The 16,014-nt window shown below is 42.4% G+C and overlaps 1 long non-coding RNA gene across 1 annotated transcript in view; it reads left to right on the top strand.

Annotated features, from left to right (window-relative positions):
• The first annotated feature begins 2,258 nt into the window (after positions 1-2,258).
• LOC126996687 (uncharacterized) overlaps positions 2,259-16,014 on the top strand; it is a 24,920-nt gene continuing 11,164 nt past the window's right edge. The window contains exon 1 of the long non-coding RNA XR_007751360.1: positions 2,259-2,401. This is a non-coding gene — a long non-coding RNA (uncharacterized LOC126996687). The remainder of the gene's footprint in view (positions 2,402-16,014) is intronic.

The following is a 16,014-nucleotide window of genomic DNA, read 5'->3' as shown; positions in this document are numbered from 1 at the left end:
CTTTTTCTTTTACCTGCTTCCCTGAAATGGCTATCAGTGACAGCAAAAATAAAGCCTGTTGGAAAGTTTGAGGTGAGTGTTCATCATAGGCTTGTCGACGTGTGTACTTCTTTTTCTGATTGGACCTCTTTGTCATTACTCCCGGGGCACACACACACACACACACACACACACACACACACACCTGGTTAAGTCTCACTGGTGCAATCTTGATGTACGTTAACGCTTCATACTGTCCCCTCATAATAACTCACACAAACTCGCCTCACACTAACTCCCCTCATACTAAAGTGCCTCATAGTAGCCTGCCTCATACTAAGTCATCACATCCGATCTCTTCCCAGTCAACAAACTTCCCTTCATACAAACTCGCTCTTCCATGCAATGCTTACTATCGGAATCATAACCAACATGGATTTAATATTTTCACTAAAGGCATCCTGGAAAGTCTCTCACGCTGTTTTCTGTCTCTCTGTCGGGTGGTCTGATTCGATGATGCGCCGGGGTCACTGAAAGCCTCTCGCCGCGGCACCTGAGGACTGGAGGGCAGCAGGTTATGTTTGTAAAGCTTTCCTCACTCAGCACACCCGACGTCCTGCCTCTCGACCGCTGCCTGTGACGCCACGGTGACAAAAACTGGTTCTTTGTTTCCTTCCGAGATAAGCGATAAAAGAAAAGAAACCGCACCTGAAAATAAAGTACGTGTGTTGTTGAAGACTGCCTGCTACTCCGCGATCTCCCAGGCCGGTAGGGAGTGGTGAGCCTCAGAGCCGCTTTTTGTCTCTCCCGGGAAGAGCTGGAGAGAGAGAGAGAGAGAGAGAGAGAGAGAGAGGCGGACGTCGCTCGCAGCCACGCTCGTCACATCACCTCCAACAAGGATTTTCGTGTTCCTCTGAAATTATATTATAGCAGGATTTTTTTTTCCTTGACTGCTTTCTCCCACTTCTGTATCATGCTGTCTGCCTGCTTGTCTGTCTTTATATCTATCTTTAATTTCAAGATATATTCATTTGTCTATCTGTCAACCTACCTGTGACTTTTTTTTTAGACATGCCTCCATTTTTTTCTGTTTGTCTGTTTTCTGTCTGTTTCTTTGTTTCTTTTTATGTTTGTTAGGCTGGCTGTCTGTTTGTCTGGCTGTATCAAAACTTATCTATGTCTGTCTGTCTGTCTGTCCTGTTTGCTTGTCTGTCTCCACCACGATCTCTCTCTCTCTCTCTCTCTCTCTCTCTCTCTCTCTCTCTCTCTCTCTCTCGTCTTTGTAGCATTTCGTCGTGTTGTCGTTCCCGTGACCCAGAAAGGCGCGGCGCTGGTGTCGGAGTGCCTGGAGGGTGGTGGACATGTGCACGACGGACGAACATCAGCTCAGTGACATTTGTTTCTCTGGGCTCATCGAAATACCGGCTTACCTTCGAGCTGTACTGTTGTTGTTTTTTTCTTATCTCATTCGTATTTCATTGTGTCTATTTTTGGTTGACACACAATGGGAGTCACATGGAAAGGAGTCTCTGTTTGACCTCTTGAAATCTATATATCTGTCATTGTTTTTTTTTTTTCCGTTCTCGTCCATACCATTATCTAACCTTCTTTTGGATATTTCAGTGGCGTTTCAACTAATAATATGGTAGTTGAGGTTCTCCTTCATTCATCTCTCTTCAATCTCTCTGAATTTAAAGTTATCTTATTTCTGACTTTGTTGCCAAATGACAGATGAACAACCAAACTGGTAATCCATATACTGCAGGACTCAGGGCAGACCAGGAACCAGGTGGAGAGATGAGCATTGCCGGATCTGTATGAATTGCACGAACATCAGAGGAGGAGGACGTTGGGAAAGGCCATTTTCTACGATGTACTCTTCAGGGATGAGAATGATGATGAGGATTACTTACTCTGATAGTCTCAAATAAACTACCTGCTTTATAATTAGGAGCAACATCACTCACTTTCCCCCCAAAAAATATCTATACGATTCCAGAGTCGTTGAACTTTCTAAGCATGTCAAACACAGGTCCTTTGTTTCATGTAGAGTTGTTTTACTGGACAACATGCTATGGTGTGTGTGTGTGTGTGTGTGTGTGTGTGTGTGTGTGTAAATTAATTTATAATTACACGTACATACAAAAAGAAACAAACAATCCATTACACAAAAATGAACATTTATAACTAGCCTACCACTGTTGCCGAGTGCAGCAGCTTCGGCCGCGTGACGCGCTGTGTATATGGCTCGTCCACATCAACAGTGAGGCTCCACGAGTGGGGTGTGTTGTGTTTAGGCATTCTGTCGAGTGAATTATATTTATTTCAGATTGTTTTGTACGGCGTTCAGAAGTGTCACGTGTGAAGAAACTGCTGTGCGTCTATCACGGAGGATTATCCACGTGAGGACACCAGGACAAAGGTAAGCTTGGGTGATTCTCTCTCTCTCTCTCTCTCTCTCTCTCTCTCTCTCTCTCTCTCTCTCTCTCTCTCTCTCTCTCTCTCCTATCATATATAATAGGAATAACTTTTCGATAACAATATTTAAGATCAGATCAACTATGCATTACTATGGTCATTATATAATTCCCTAGACCACCTATTCACACACTTATGCCCTACCGGTAGTGGCTTGTGCCCGTTGCGTCATAAGTGGCTGTCTACTCTTTATATATGAGATTTGATAACATTCTGTGCATCTTATTATTCGTAGCCTACTAGATTGTTACTGATGTTTCTCTTGTTTATGTTTGATGTTTTTATCATCACATTGTTTTCCTGTCATCATTATTTTGTATCATGTTTACTATTTTCAAGGTTATTATGAATCGTAAGGAATATAAATAACGGCGTTGGAAATAAATAAATTGTTCAAGGTAGTAGAGTATGGAACAGTACCAACTAATTATAAACGTAGAATAAAGTTGTTTTAATAGCCTAGTTTTGCAAAAGGGTCTGTTCTGACGTGCATTAAGTTATAGCCTAGTCCTGCAAGAGGGTCTATTCTGGCGTGTTTTAAGTTTTAGCCTAGTCCTGCAAGAGGGTCTATTCTGGCGTGTTTTAAGTTATAGCCTAGTCCTGCAAGAAGGTCTATTCTGGCGTGTTTTAAGTTATAGCCTAGTCCTGCAAGATGGTATTTTCTGGCGTGTTTTAAGTTATAGCCTAGTTCTGCAAGAGGGTCTGTTGTGGCGTGATTTAAGTTTTAGCCTAGTCCTGCAAGAAGGTCTATTCTGGCGTGTTTTAAGTTATAGCCTAGTCCTGCAAGAGGGTCTATTTTGACGTGTTTTAAGTTATAGCCTAGTTCTGCAAGAGGGTCTAATCTAATGTGTTTTAAGACTTAGTTATAGCCTAGTCTTGCAAGAGGGTTTGTTCTGGCGTTTTAATAGCCTAATTTTGCAAGAGGATCTACTCTGACGTGTTTAAGTTATAGCCTAGTCCTGCAAGAGGGTCTGTTCTGGCGTGTTGTAAGATATAGTTTAGTATTGAAGAGGGTCCGTTCTGGCGTGGTTAAAGTTATAACCTTATAAAATTAGCGAAGCAATGAGGAGTCCAATCCAAATATGTGGGAGAAAATCTTGATGTATCTACTATTTTACTCCACCCTCATTTTCGTATATTTGTGCTTTCATTACAGTTTCAAATTTATACTAATGCAATGCAGAATATCCTCAGGGAAACGATGGTGATCTCAGTTTTTCTTAATATCAAACAGCAGTGTCAGGATTGTTGTTGTTGTTGTTTTCATTATATATATTTAAAGCCTACGAATGGCTGTAGACGAGCTAATTTTCCGAGCCTTAAGCGGTTCTGCCTTGCTCTGAAATCAATCTCATAGCTGCAAAATATGACACAGATAAAACAGAAGCGAATCTATTTGCCATAACTTACAAATATAGGTATAGCAAACAAGAATACAGGAAGCCACGGGTACTGTGTAGGAGGAAACGAAAGGTGTGTTACGTAAATATACAGCAACAGGAAGTGAGGTACTGGCGAGGTGCAAGGTGAGTATTGGGAGGCATGACAGGTATTTGATGTATTAGCTGGGGAACAGTAGGGGTCCTGGGGGTGCTGGAGTCATTGTTGCCGAGGAAAATGGGTAAGCGAAGTAATGGGTGGGGTAAAGATGAATGATTGGGCAATTACCTTAGAAGTAATGGTGGATTAATAAAGACTGAATCAAGTATTTTCTCACATTATTGAGGAAGCACGTGAGTTATTAGGTTACGGTACCAGGGTTGTAGAGGACGAGAGAAAATATGATGTTTACTGATGGGAAGGGGGTTAAAAAAATTATATGCAGGTGCCCGAGAAGAAAAGTGAGAATTAGGGATTCGCATAGTGAGGAAGACATTGTTTGAAAAGACAGTATGTGTGGCTTGACAAAGAGACATTGATTCGATATATAAGGGCAGTGCTATGAAATCAGACCAATTTTTACAGGGGCAGCTTAAATTTTCTTGTGTTCAGCCTTCTTAGAAACCGTGAAAGCCCTTTAAGTTCATTCGTGTGACATTTGCAGAAGTAAAATTTGCTTGTGAAGGACATTTTACATTGCTCCCTTGAAAACTTAAGACAGGTTTATATTTCATTTTCAGTTGTTTTTGGGTCGACCATGTTAAGATATCCATAGATGTGATGGTACTGAAAAAAATGAAGAAACCTGTTGTTGAGGAATGATTGAGGGTGCTGTGTTAGTACGAGACAGCAGAGGACTTAGGAAAGGCTGGTCAGAGGGGTTGTGTTGCTGTGTGAGGGTGTTGCTTCACAGGTGGGGGAGTTGGTGTGCGTCATGAGTCCGTTTTAAAAGACATCACTGTTCATAATGATTTTTTTTTTGCGAAGATTCTCGTATGCTATAATTCATAGTCCGTGGATGGCGTGTTTAATATTATGTAAACGATGGTGTGTATTAAGGTTGTGTCTTAATGGTACTTACTTTCCATAATGGTGTTTGAAGATAGGTCACGTGAATTTTTATTGAAACACACGTATTAGGTGTACCCGGTTTGATGGTCATTATAGCAGAAAAAACGAGTTAAGTGGAAGCTTGGGGAAAACTTTAAATCTCGAGAATGTTTGTCATCCTCATCCCTGTAAGTAAAGGCGAGGGAAAACTCAAGTAATATGTTGATAAGCTGGAGGAGTGTGACATAATGTAGCTTGCAGAGAGGATGTGGGGAAGTATTCTGCAAGGTTATGGCCTGTTGGTATATAAGAGGTTAGTAGGTTAGTGGTATTTTAGGCAGAAATCGTAGTGTTTTTGCTGAGTGTGTGATCGATATGCAAAGAGATTAATCGTATGTAAAAGAGAAGATAAGAAAGAAAACAGAATTAAATAAATGACCTGCCTGACTAGAGCTCTGAATAATGGGAGAAGGATAAAAGAACGAAATAGAAGTTAAAATGAAAAAAAGAAAAATATGATGATGATAAGAATAATTAAATGAGGAAGCAGGGAAGAAAAACCGAAGAAAAGTAGATGTGAAACTTAAGAAAAATATATATATAGTCTTAGAAAGTGTACTAACCAAGTGTGTGCGGACATCTTATCTTGGAAGTCGTGTGCTGGCAGACAGACAGGTCAACGCAACACTCAACTCACTTAACAGACGACAGACGCCGCTCACTCGCCCATCAGCGGCCGCCTCACATCATTAGACACTTCAAAGGTACCGCCTCTTCCCTCCCCCTTCCCATCCCTCCCCTCCCTCACCATACAACAGAGATAGGCAGCAATGAACTCAACCTACGAAGCCTTTATGCATTCCCTTCACTCCCCCAAACCCATCTTTCCATGTCTCCATCTCATCTCTCCACTTATGCAGTCAGGCCTCGAACCACCCGCCTATGCCTCCCTGCTTCCCTCCTCTCCCTCACCATACAAAAGAGAGATTGCAGAAATGAACTCCACCTCCTACGATCTCCTCATGCATTCCCTCCACTCCCATACACTCATCCATCCACGTCGCCTCCCACCTCACCCATCCACTTGTGCAGTCAGTCCTCCGGCCGTCTTGCCTACGCCTCCACAGCTCTCTCGTCCTTTCTGTGGCTCCCAACGTTCATTTGTCTACGTCTCCGCAGCCTCCCGCTTACCCTGCAGTCTCTTAACATGGCATACCTTGTCCTCCTTTTCGACTCATCAATCCCTGCCTATGTATTCCCCGCCCCGCACCTCCTCCCCTTCCCTCTGCATTCCATTGAAACGTCTCATATATGTACAAGTCTGCTCCTTCCCTCCCTCCCACCTACTGTATGCTCTTGGTACACACTCCCAGCACTCCCCTATGCTAATCTGTTACAATATTTCCCGCCTTCACCGCCCTCTACATATTTTCAGCCCGTATTCTCACATCGTCCATCCCCTTCCATCCATCTGTCCGCGTCTGACCTATACCATATATTTCTTTTCCTCCCCCCATAGGTCATTCCCTCCTGGCTTAACTTGTCTTGTGGCTCTCTTTGTCTCCCGTGTCTTGTCTCCCCTTCCACTTCTCTACTCCACGGTCTATTATTCTATTGATTTAGTTTGATTTTTCTTTTTTAATCTCCAGACCTTTTTTCATATTTTTACCTATTTCATTTTTTTTAAGTTCTCTCTTTTCTTTTCCTGTTATTTTCTAAACTCCTTCTCTACTTCCTCCTTTTTTTATTCCTTATTTTACATATCGCTTCCTCATCATTTATATAATTTGCATTTTTTGTGGATATGTATCTTTCATGGTTTTTATTGCGAATCGGCGAGAGGTAATAAGAGATTATCGTTGTTGTTGTTTTCGAGTAGGATAACACACTTTTTATATTCCGTGGTTAGTTTGGAGCGGTAATCTTTGGCCCGCGAACCATTCTTCATTCCCGTTGGTACACGTTGGAGTTAATAGAGAAATGTCAAGGGAAGCTTTATAACTACAGTCCCCTTTGACTTTTCGATCATACAACTCTCGTCACGGTTTTCCTTTGCAGTCTAGTCGCGTGCTGCCTGTCTTATGTACCTCAGGAAACTCGCTGTTACTTTTTTTTATCGCTTACAACTGGGGTTCGAGAAAATGATCTATTACGATTTTTTTATTGACTGTGAAGTCATGTAACTGTGTTGTTTTGCTTCCTGGCACAGCCACTAGCAAACAAGAGTCCTCGTTTTGCTTACTTTTTTTTTTTAGAAAATCAGATAAAATGTACAGCAAAATGGAGCACGATACAGGAAAAAGCTATCAAGGATGTGTCAATGCAAAAACATTACATCTTGAACGCCAACGAAACGAAACTGAAGAGAACGTCAGGAAATACCCAGACAAAAATAAATGTCTTCAGGAAACGTCTGAGTATCGGCCACAATGCTCGTCGGTGCCGTAAAGTGATACACCTGGCCTCGTAACCTGTGGCCAGGCAGGGTGACACTTCGAGTCCCAAAGAAAGGAGTCTGAAGAGGGTGTTCCTAAGCCCTCCCGTCCCCACCAACGCCCTGACCCACAAAGGTGTTCCCTCCTTCACCTCGCCTCTCCTGGGCACCTCCTGACGTCAGGCACTTTCTCCTGCGGGCAACTTTCCCCGCCGCGGTGTGGGGGCGAGGAGGCGGGTGTGGCGACGCTGACATGCTGCGGGTGAAACTCTGGCAGGCGGGTGAAAGGCCAACCATACTGCCCGTGGGTGAAAGGGCAGGACAGGGGTGCCAGCCATCACACACACACACACACACACACACACGTTAGCTTTGCATCATTATGTGTGTGTGTGTGTGTGTGTGTGTGTGTGTGTGTGTGTGTGTGTGTGTGAGAGAGAGAGAGAGAGAGAGAGAGAGAGAGAGAGAGAGAGAGAGAGAGAGAGAGAGAGAGAGAGAGACTGCCGATTTTTTTCTAACTACTTTCATCTCTAATATGTAGTTACTGGAATCCCAGCATCCAATTGTCGGCATTTTTCTGTTTACACTAATGCGTGATGCGTGTAGTGGAGTGGACGACCCTCCGTGCTGCAATGAGGAAACTTGACGGTGACGTCTCCTGCTGCGCCTCTCCTGCCTGCCGTGCATCGTGCTGTCGTGGCCGTGGCGAGATAATGTTGTAATGCGTCAAGTATCTGGGTCTCGAAATCGCGTCATATCTATAAGTCTCACAGCAATGCATTGAAGCAGTAAATATAGCGAACATAATGTTGGGCTTCATTACGAGAAACTTTTGATTAAAAAATAAAGATGAAGTAGCTACTCTGCTTTACAATCGTTTAGTCAGACCCCACTTTGAATATGCGGTACAGTTTTGGTCTCCCCACCATGCAAAGGACATTGCTAAATTAGGTGTTCAACGTCAGGCAACAAAATTGATCTCTTCCTTGTGTAACAAACCTTACGACGAGAGGCTCTCAACTTTTAACTTGTTCTCTCTTGAGAAACGTCGCCTCTGAGGAAAACTGATCGAATGTTTTAAAATACTTAATGGATTTACGAATGTGGGCAAATCTGAATTGTTTATGATCGATGACACTTTGCGAACAAGAAATAATGGTACAAAACCTGAGTATAAAAAAGTAAATTCAGACTGCACCAAATTTTTCTTCACCAACGTTGTAGTGCGAGAATGGAAATAGCTTCCACCTTCAGTGGTCCAGTGTAACACGATTGACTCCTTTAAAAACAAGCTTGACCGACACTTCCTCCAACTTAATATTTACTAAAGTAGAAATGCAAAGTTCTGGTGCCATCTGATTGATATGAATTAACTTAAGTTTAAGAACGGAGTAGTCTGAGCCATAGGGTCTATGTGGTCTGAATATCTATGTAAACCTATGTAAATTTAGAATCATATAAAGTGGCAGCAGCCTTCTGTCCTGTACCCTATCCCTGCTGTGATGTTTACCTCAAAGAAATATCTGTTTTGAGTGTTGCTCTTGACGCTTGCCGAGTATCGCATTCTTTGGTTATACTTGCCAACATTTTTCTCTCGGATTAAGAAAAATACACCCAAAAGATTTCTAACGCAACGGCCGCTAATAATGAGAGAGTGCGGATTTCACTTTTTTATATATTTTTTGACGCTTAATAAAAAGAGAATGCGGATATAACCTCATGATATATTTTCACGTTTTAAGCAGCAGACATTGACTTTTGGATTTTCTACATGGCATTGTGGAGTTCCCTCAAATTCGGATATAGAAGAAAAGGAGACATTAGACCAGTGTTTCAGTGGGGCTCGCTCGGAGGGACCGTTGGGGGTGGAGGCTGGGGGTGAATGAAGCGACGAGCCCCCTAGCGTATGCACCCCGTTAGTTAGTCTTCCTCTAACCTACTTACTTATCTAACTTTTATCTACTCATCTTCCTAACTACTGCTTAATAGCCCAACTTTCAAATCAGAGGTGTACCATAAAAAGATAGAACCTTCATCAACGCTACAAAGTACGTGGAATGTGTTCGAGCTTTCGTACACATTGTCGCTATATTGCAATTTATTTTTCCCGGCCAGTGTACTATTGCCGGGCCTGGTGTTAGCGTTGCAGCAGATGGCGATAGTGGAGGAGAAAGGACCCACTTGTGCTGTGCCTTACGTGAGTGAAAGATAATACGGGAGGTAGATGAGCAAGCAGGCAGCAGGCAAATAGAAAGGCAGGCAGGCAGGCAGGCAATCTGTCTTGAAGTGGTAGGTACGCACTGGTATAGAACGTGTGTGTGTGTGTGTGTGTGTGTATGTGTGAGCTACCACAACGCCTGCAGCGCCATCAACAGCACGGTATCCGGCGATTGGGAACATACGTCTCCATTTGACCTGAAAATGATGTTTATTATCAGTGCCGCTAGAAGTCGTCGTCGTCGTCGTAGTAGTAGTAGTAGTAGTAGTAGTAGTAGACGAGTAATAGTAGTAGTAGTAGTGGTAGCAATAGTAGCAGTCGTCGTCGTCGTCGTCGTCGCAGTAGTAGTAGTAGTAGTAGTATTGTAGCAGCAGCAGCAGCAGTAGCGGCAGTAGTAGTTGTAGCAGTAGTAGAAGTAGTAGTAGTAGTAGTAGTAGTAGTAGCAGTAGTAGAAGTAGTAGTAGTAGTAGTAGTAGTAGTAGTAGATGTAGTAGTAGCGGTAAAAGTAGTAGTATATATGAATATTTAATACTTATTTTTACAACAGCAACTGAAATTCCGAATATAAATTTTGAGTGCTGTACAGAGCATATGATACACAGAGATGGCAGCTGGTCACGTGCACGGCAGTGTTGGCCATTTGGAAGCTGCGCCGGAGCACACAGGAATGCGGTTTGGGGATGGCGCTGGCAATAAAACTCTGTGCTTGCAAGTAAAAATAACTATAGATCTAGCTTTCTCTGATCATTTATAACGGTGGGTGAAGGAAGCCATGATGTGATCGTTCATGTCAGCGGGAAAAATGGCTCCGTAAGTACAAATCATCGCACGTGAAAAATGAAACCCGATACATTGGTGAACAATTCCTGTAATCAGAGAAAATGTGGAAGCATGTAAGTCATAACCATAACATGCAAGGATGACTGATGAATATTGTCTTTCTTCCGCTTCGTCTTTATTTTATTATTATTATTATTATTATTATTATTATTATTATTATTATTATTATTATTATTATTATTATTATTATTATTATCATCATCATCATTATCACAAATATTATTATTATTATTATTATTATTATTATTATTATTATTATTATTATTATTATTATTATTATTATTATTATTATTATTATTATTATTATTATTATTATTATTATTATTATTGTTGTTACTATTACTACTACTACTACTACTACTACTACCACTACTACTACTACTACTACATACTACTCTTGTTCTTCTTATTATTATCAGCAGTAGTAGTAGTAGTAGCAGATGTAGTAGTAGTAGTAGTAGTAACCGCAATATTAAGAGTACAATAAACAGTGGCAGCTTCAAAAGCATTGATATCATCATTATCGTCGTCAGCAGCAGCAGCAGTTTTAGCAGTAGCGGCACAGCAGGAGCGGTAAAAGTGGTGCACCTCATCCCCGTCAGCGCCACGGAGCGGCACGTCCACGCCCCGTGACGGACACCGCTGCCACAACTTTTACTTTCCCGCGCCGCGCCGGACAGTTTTCTAATGTTCCGTCTGACTTGGGAATGCCAGATAAACAGGAAGTGACGTCAGGAATGGCTCTCACACTTTCTCTCCTGCAGCACACGGATCCTCATGTTCGCCTGACGGATCCTCTTGTTGACATGACGGATCTTCTTGTTCAGCTGATGTTACATATCCTGACCCTCGCCGGCCTCCTAGGAAAGGCTAGGACACGACTCTGTGACCTCCTCGTTCAGGCTGTTGTCTGTTCCGTCTCACTAAAGCGAAAATATATAAGTAACAGTAGTAGTAGTAGTAGTAGTAGTAGTAGTAGTAGTAATAGTAGAAGTAGTAGTTTTTGTTGGTGTTGTTGTTGTTACTGCTGCTGTTGTTGTTGATGTTGTTGTTGTTGTTGTTGTTGTTGTTGTTGTTGTTGTTGTTGTCACTGCTGCTGCTGCTGTTGTGGTTGCAGTAGGAACGATTGCTGTATTACCTATTCCTTAATCGGTTACCCAAATACATCGTTTTATACTGAGGCCTATCACAGTATCTAATTTGTCAACCACGCCTCAAGACTCATCTTTCGAGATCAAATCACCCTGCGTCGAGGGAAAACCTGTAGCATGATCGCATATCTTACTGGAATCTGCTCTGAACCGCGAGACCTTCCAACCCCAGACTCCCCGATACCAAGGCAATACTTTTCATCTGCTTCCTTGACCTTCCCCTCTATCGCCTTACTTGCCATTTCTTCTCCTACCCCACCCTTTTCCTTTTTACCCTACCTTGCATCTTCTTTCCTTTTATCTCTCTCCTTCTCCTTCCTTACCTATCCCCTTATTCCTTTCCCTTTGCATAGTACTCCATGTAAAGTTTATAAGATTATCCCCTGACATTTACCTCACAATTAATTCAGAGTTCATAGCTTTATTGTACATTCCCAATAGGCGCCTTATATTTCCCAGTCTCCCTGGTTTAATTTATTTTCATACCTGTCTTATCTTCAGCTTATCAGTGTCCCAAGTTTGCTTTCAGATCCCTTTATTATCTCCATCCTCGACTTGAGCTGGACGCATCAATAATGTCCTTCAAGCTAAGCGTTCCCTCATTTGGTTGTGGTGTTCCCGGCGTCACGAGCATTAGAGCAGCGTTATCCCATGGCTTAAAGAAAATGTCTCGTAGTTTATTATTTCTACTACGCTACTATATGATGATTTACTCTTTTTATCTGTAAATGTACCTGCTTACTAATTAGTTCATTACCTTTTTTTATTTGCTACTTTATTCACCCGTTTCTTATTCACTTATTTGCTTGGTTATTCATTTCCTGACTGGCCGACTGACTCACCTACTTACAAATAGTTTTACTTTATTAGTTGGTCAGTTAATCATTTGCTTATTTATTTATGTGTCAACTTATTCATCTGTTTACTAATTGGCCTGCATCATGGCGGGGGCAAAAAGTAGCTCCCAGTCTTAATTCGTCTAACTTGTTCTCCGAGATAATTGCCGAATAAATCTTTCCCTCCCCATTAGCAGCTGTAATACCTGATGAGCAAACAAACAACCTGCTCCCTGGACCGGCAGTATAGCGATGTAGCACACGGCCTCTTATACAGCAGTTCATTTTAAGTCTATTTTTCCTCTTTCTCTTTCCAAATGTTCGAATTCTTTATACTTTCCTCCACCTTCACATCTTTATTCTTTCCTTCCCTTCTGCAACGTGCCATGATTTTCCTTTCCTTCCCTTCTATACCTGACTTTTTTTTCCTCTTTCCTTCTTCACCTCATCCTCAGTTTCCTTTCCTTCCCTTCTGCAACGTGCCACGATTTTCCTTTTCTTCCCTCTTCCTTTCCTTCCCTTTTATACCTGACATTTTTTTTCCTCTTTCCTTCTTCACCTCATCTTCAGTTTCCTTTCCTTTCCTTTCCTTCTACACCGTTCATTCATTTTGCCTTCTTTCCCATTTAAACTTTGCCATCTTTTTCCTTTCCTTCTCTTCAACACCTTGCTATCCTCTTCTCTTTCGTTTCTTGTACTCCTTAGCATAATTTTCCGTTCCTTACCTTTTTTACTTCTCCCCTTTTCTTTCCTTCTACACCTTAGCATCCTTGCCCTTCCCATCCTTTCTACACATTGCCATCCTTTTCCCTTCCTTCCCTTTTACATCTTATCATTATTTCCCTTCCTTCTCACCTGGTCTTCCATATCTCGAACTATTTTTTTTTCTCTTCCAAGTTTGTCATTCCTTCTTTTCATAACCAAATTTTCAGCCGTCTTCCCTCCCTCCTTCCTCTACCTATACCTAGACATCCTTCTCCCTTCACTCCCCTTTAGTACTCCTTTTCCTCAAACCAGTCTCTCTCTCCTCCATGTTTACCTCTCCACCTCCTTCTTGTAATACCTAAATCTTCAAATTTTGTCCACTTGCTCCTCTTTGTACCCTCGCACCTGGTCGCTCTCCTCTCCTCCTCCTCTCCCTTCCAAGCTCACCATTAAATTTTATCCTCCTCTTAGTTAAATCTCTAACTCTTGTTCTCTCCTCTTTTTCTCCCTTATCTGTACCTTCCAATTTTCCTTCCTCTCCTCACGCCTGGTCTTCTCAATCCTCTTTTCTAACCAGACTTTTACGTTATTGGTCTGTCTCTCATTCTTTTTGTACCTGAATTTCCAAGCTTTCTCCTTTCCCTGTCTTTCCCATTTATATATTGCCGCCCTCCTCGTCCTCCTTTTCTTTACACCTTGTCTTCTCCAGCGTCTTTTGAGTCTATTACTCTTTATATTCCAAGTCTTTCTTTCAACCATTTTCCTAGATTTCATTCCCTTACAATCACAGTTCTCTCTCTTTCCTATACACCTTCCTCGTTTTCTTCCCAATCTTCTCCACCAGTGTCTCCTTTCCCTTTAGTCCACCTGTCTCTCCCACTCTCTTCACTTACCTGGCTCCCCCCTCTCCCCCACCTCACCTGCATGCGGCGGACCTGCCATCACGCTTTCTAGATCCCTAACAACAAACGACCAGACGCTTCATGCAGTGCAATTCTGAAAGCAGTTTGTATTCAATAATGTTATCTTTTTGTCATCAGTAAATTGTGGAGGGGAAGTGTGGTGTGTGTGTGTGTGGTGTGTGTGTGTGTGTGTGTGTGTGTGAGAGAGAGAGAGAGAGAGAGAGAGAGAGAGAGAGAGAGAGAGAGAGAGAGAGAGAGAGAGAGAGAGAGAGAACAGAGAAAGAGTAAAAAAAACAAAAAAAACGTGTGTGTGGTGTTGATCCGTGTGCGTTTTCTGATTGTTGACAACGCAGATCCATCATTCTCGTAAAGCTTGCTAGTGTTTTGCGGAAAGGGGAAAGCGGGGGGGGGGCAGCGGTGAAACGTTCATAGTATAGGTAGGTGGTGGTAGAGTTTCTCCAAGCTTGCGCGCGTGACCCCGAAGCAACAGCAGGGAGCGGGGCGGCTTGCTGGGGCCACTGAGGCGGAAAAACAAACTAACACACACACACACACACACACACACACTCACTCACTCTATAACACTAACACACATCATCTTTCTTTCTCACACACACACACACACACACACACACACACACTATTACACTAACACACAGCGTCTGACCTTCTCTCTCTCTCTCTCTCTCTCTCTCTCTCACACACACACACACACACACACACACACACACGCACACACACACACGGAGGTTACCACTACTTCACTTCTTCCTCCTTCCGTTCCATCAAACACAACTTTCGCTAAGACTGACCCGGAGGTGAATGTCAACGAGGGCCAGGGCGGGGGGAGGGGGTGGGTGCGAGGGGGGGAGGGAGGGTACGTAGAAAGGACCTTCCCGGATGAAGACTGTTTTCGATTTACGACGAGGACTATTCGCTTTACGACTTCTATCTATTTGCACTACGACCCCGAGTACTATTTTTCCCTTTGCGATTTCTTCCCCCAATAACTTTTTTTTTAATATGTGTTTTTCTTGTGAGGTGCGGGTATCTTTCTCTTCGATTTCTTCCCTTTAATCACTTATTTAATCGGTGTTTTTTTTGTGTGTGTAAGTGTGAATTTTAACGAAGAGGAACCGAGTGGTAGAGTGGGTGAGAAATTAGGTTGGTATTGTCAAATGCTCCCGCCCCTCACACCAACTATTTCCAAAGGTCAAAAAGGAGGTTAATCGAGTTCTAATGAGTGTTCTTTTAGGTTCACGGTACAGAAGAAGGCTCAGACTACCACCAGGGTCATAAAAGTACCCCTGGAAATGCCCTAAACTCCCACGAAAGACTAGTAAATTACGTGTTCTTGGGCGCAGAAATGTTTAAAAATATGGCCCTTAGTGATGGTGTTTCATGTGTAGGGTATAGCGAGATGTTTTATTTTTTTGTACATCCGCAGTGCCTTTCCATACCAGTGTCAGGTGATGTTGCTTGCGTGCTTGAAGGGCTGCAGCACCTAGGGCCGTGGGCGTGTGAGGCGAGGGAATGCCAGTCAAGATTGGAGAGGTCGTTATCTTCCTAGTCTGTCCTCGATAGCTTATGTTTTTCTGATCCTTGTTTTGCATTTATCGCGGGTGATCGCTCCATAATCATTGTTCACCATCTGTATCATTATGTATTTTTTCTTCTTTTTCTTTTTCTTCTTCTTCTTCTTCTTCTTCTTCTTTGTCTTCGTCTTCGTCTTCGTCTTTTTCTTCTTCTTCTCCTTATTTTTCTTCTTCTCCTCCATCGTATTCTCCTACTTCTTTTACTACTACTACTATTACTACTACTACTACTACTACTACTACTACCACCACCATCATTACTTCTTCTGCTGCTACAAGTTCTACAAGCTCTATTATCACCACTACCACTACCGGCCTCACCACAAGCTCAATTACAAATAATGATAATAATAAGATGCATGAAGAGCTTGTATTTCCACCTCGAGCATTACCACTTTTATCGGAGGAACTGGATAAGCGCAAATAATAGTCTCATTTATAAACAT

The sequence above is a fragment of the Eriocheir sinensis genome, chromosome 10 (genome assembly GCF_024679095.1).
Source record: "Eriocheir sinensis breed Jianghai 21 chromosome 10, ASM2467909v1, whole genome shotgun sequence".
NCBI lineage: Eukaryota > Metazoa > Arthropoda > Malacostraca > Decapoda > Varunidae > Eriocheir > Eriocheir sinensis.
Note: the sequence above shows the minus strand (reverse complement) of the source record. Positions and strands in the feature narration are given on the sequence as shown.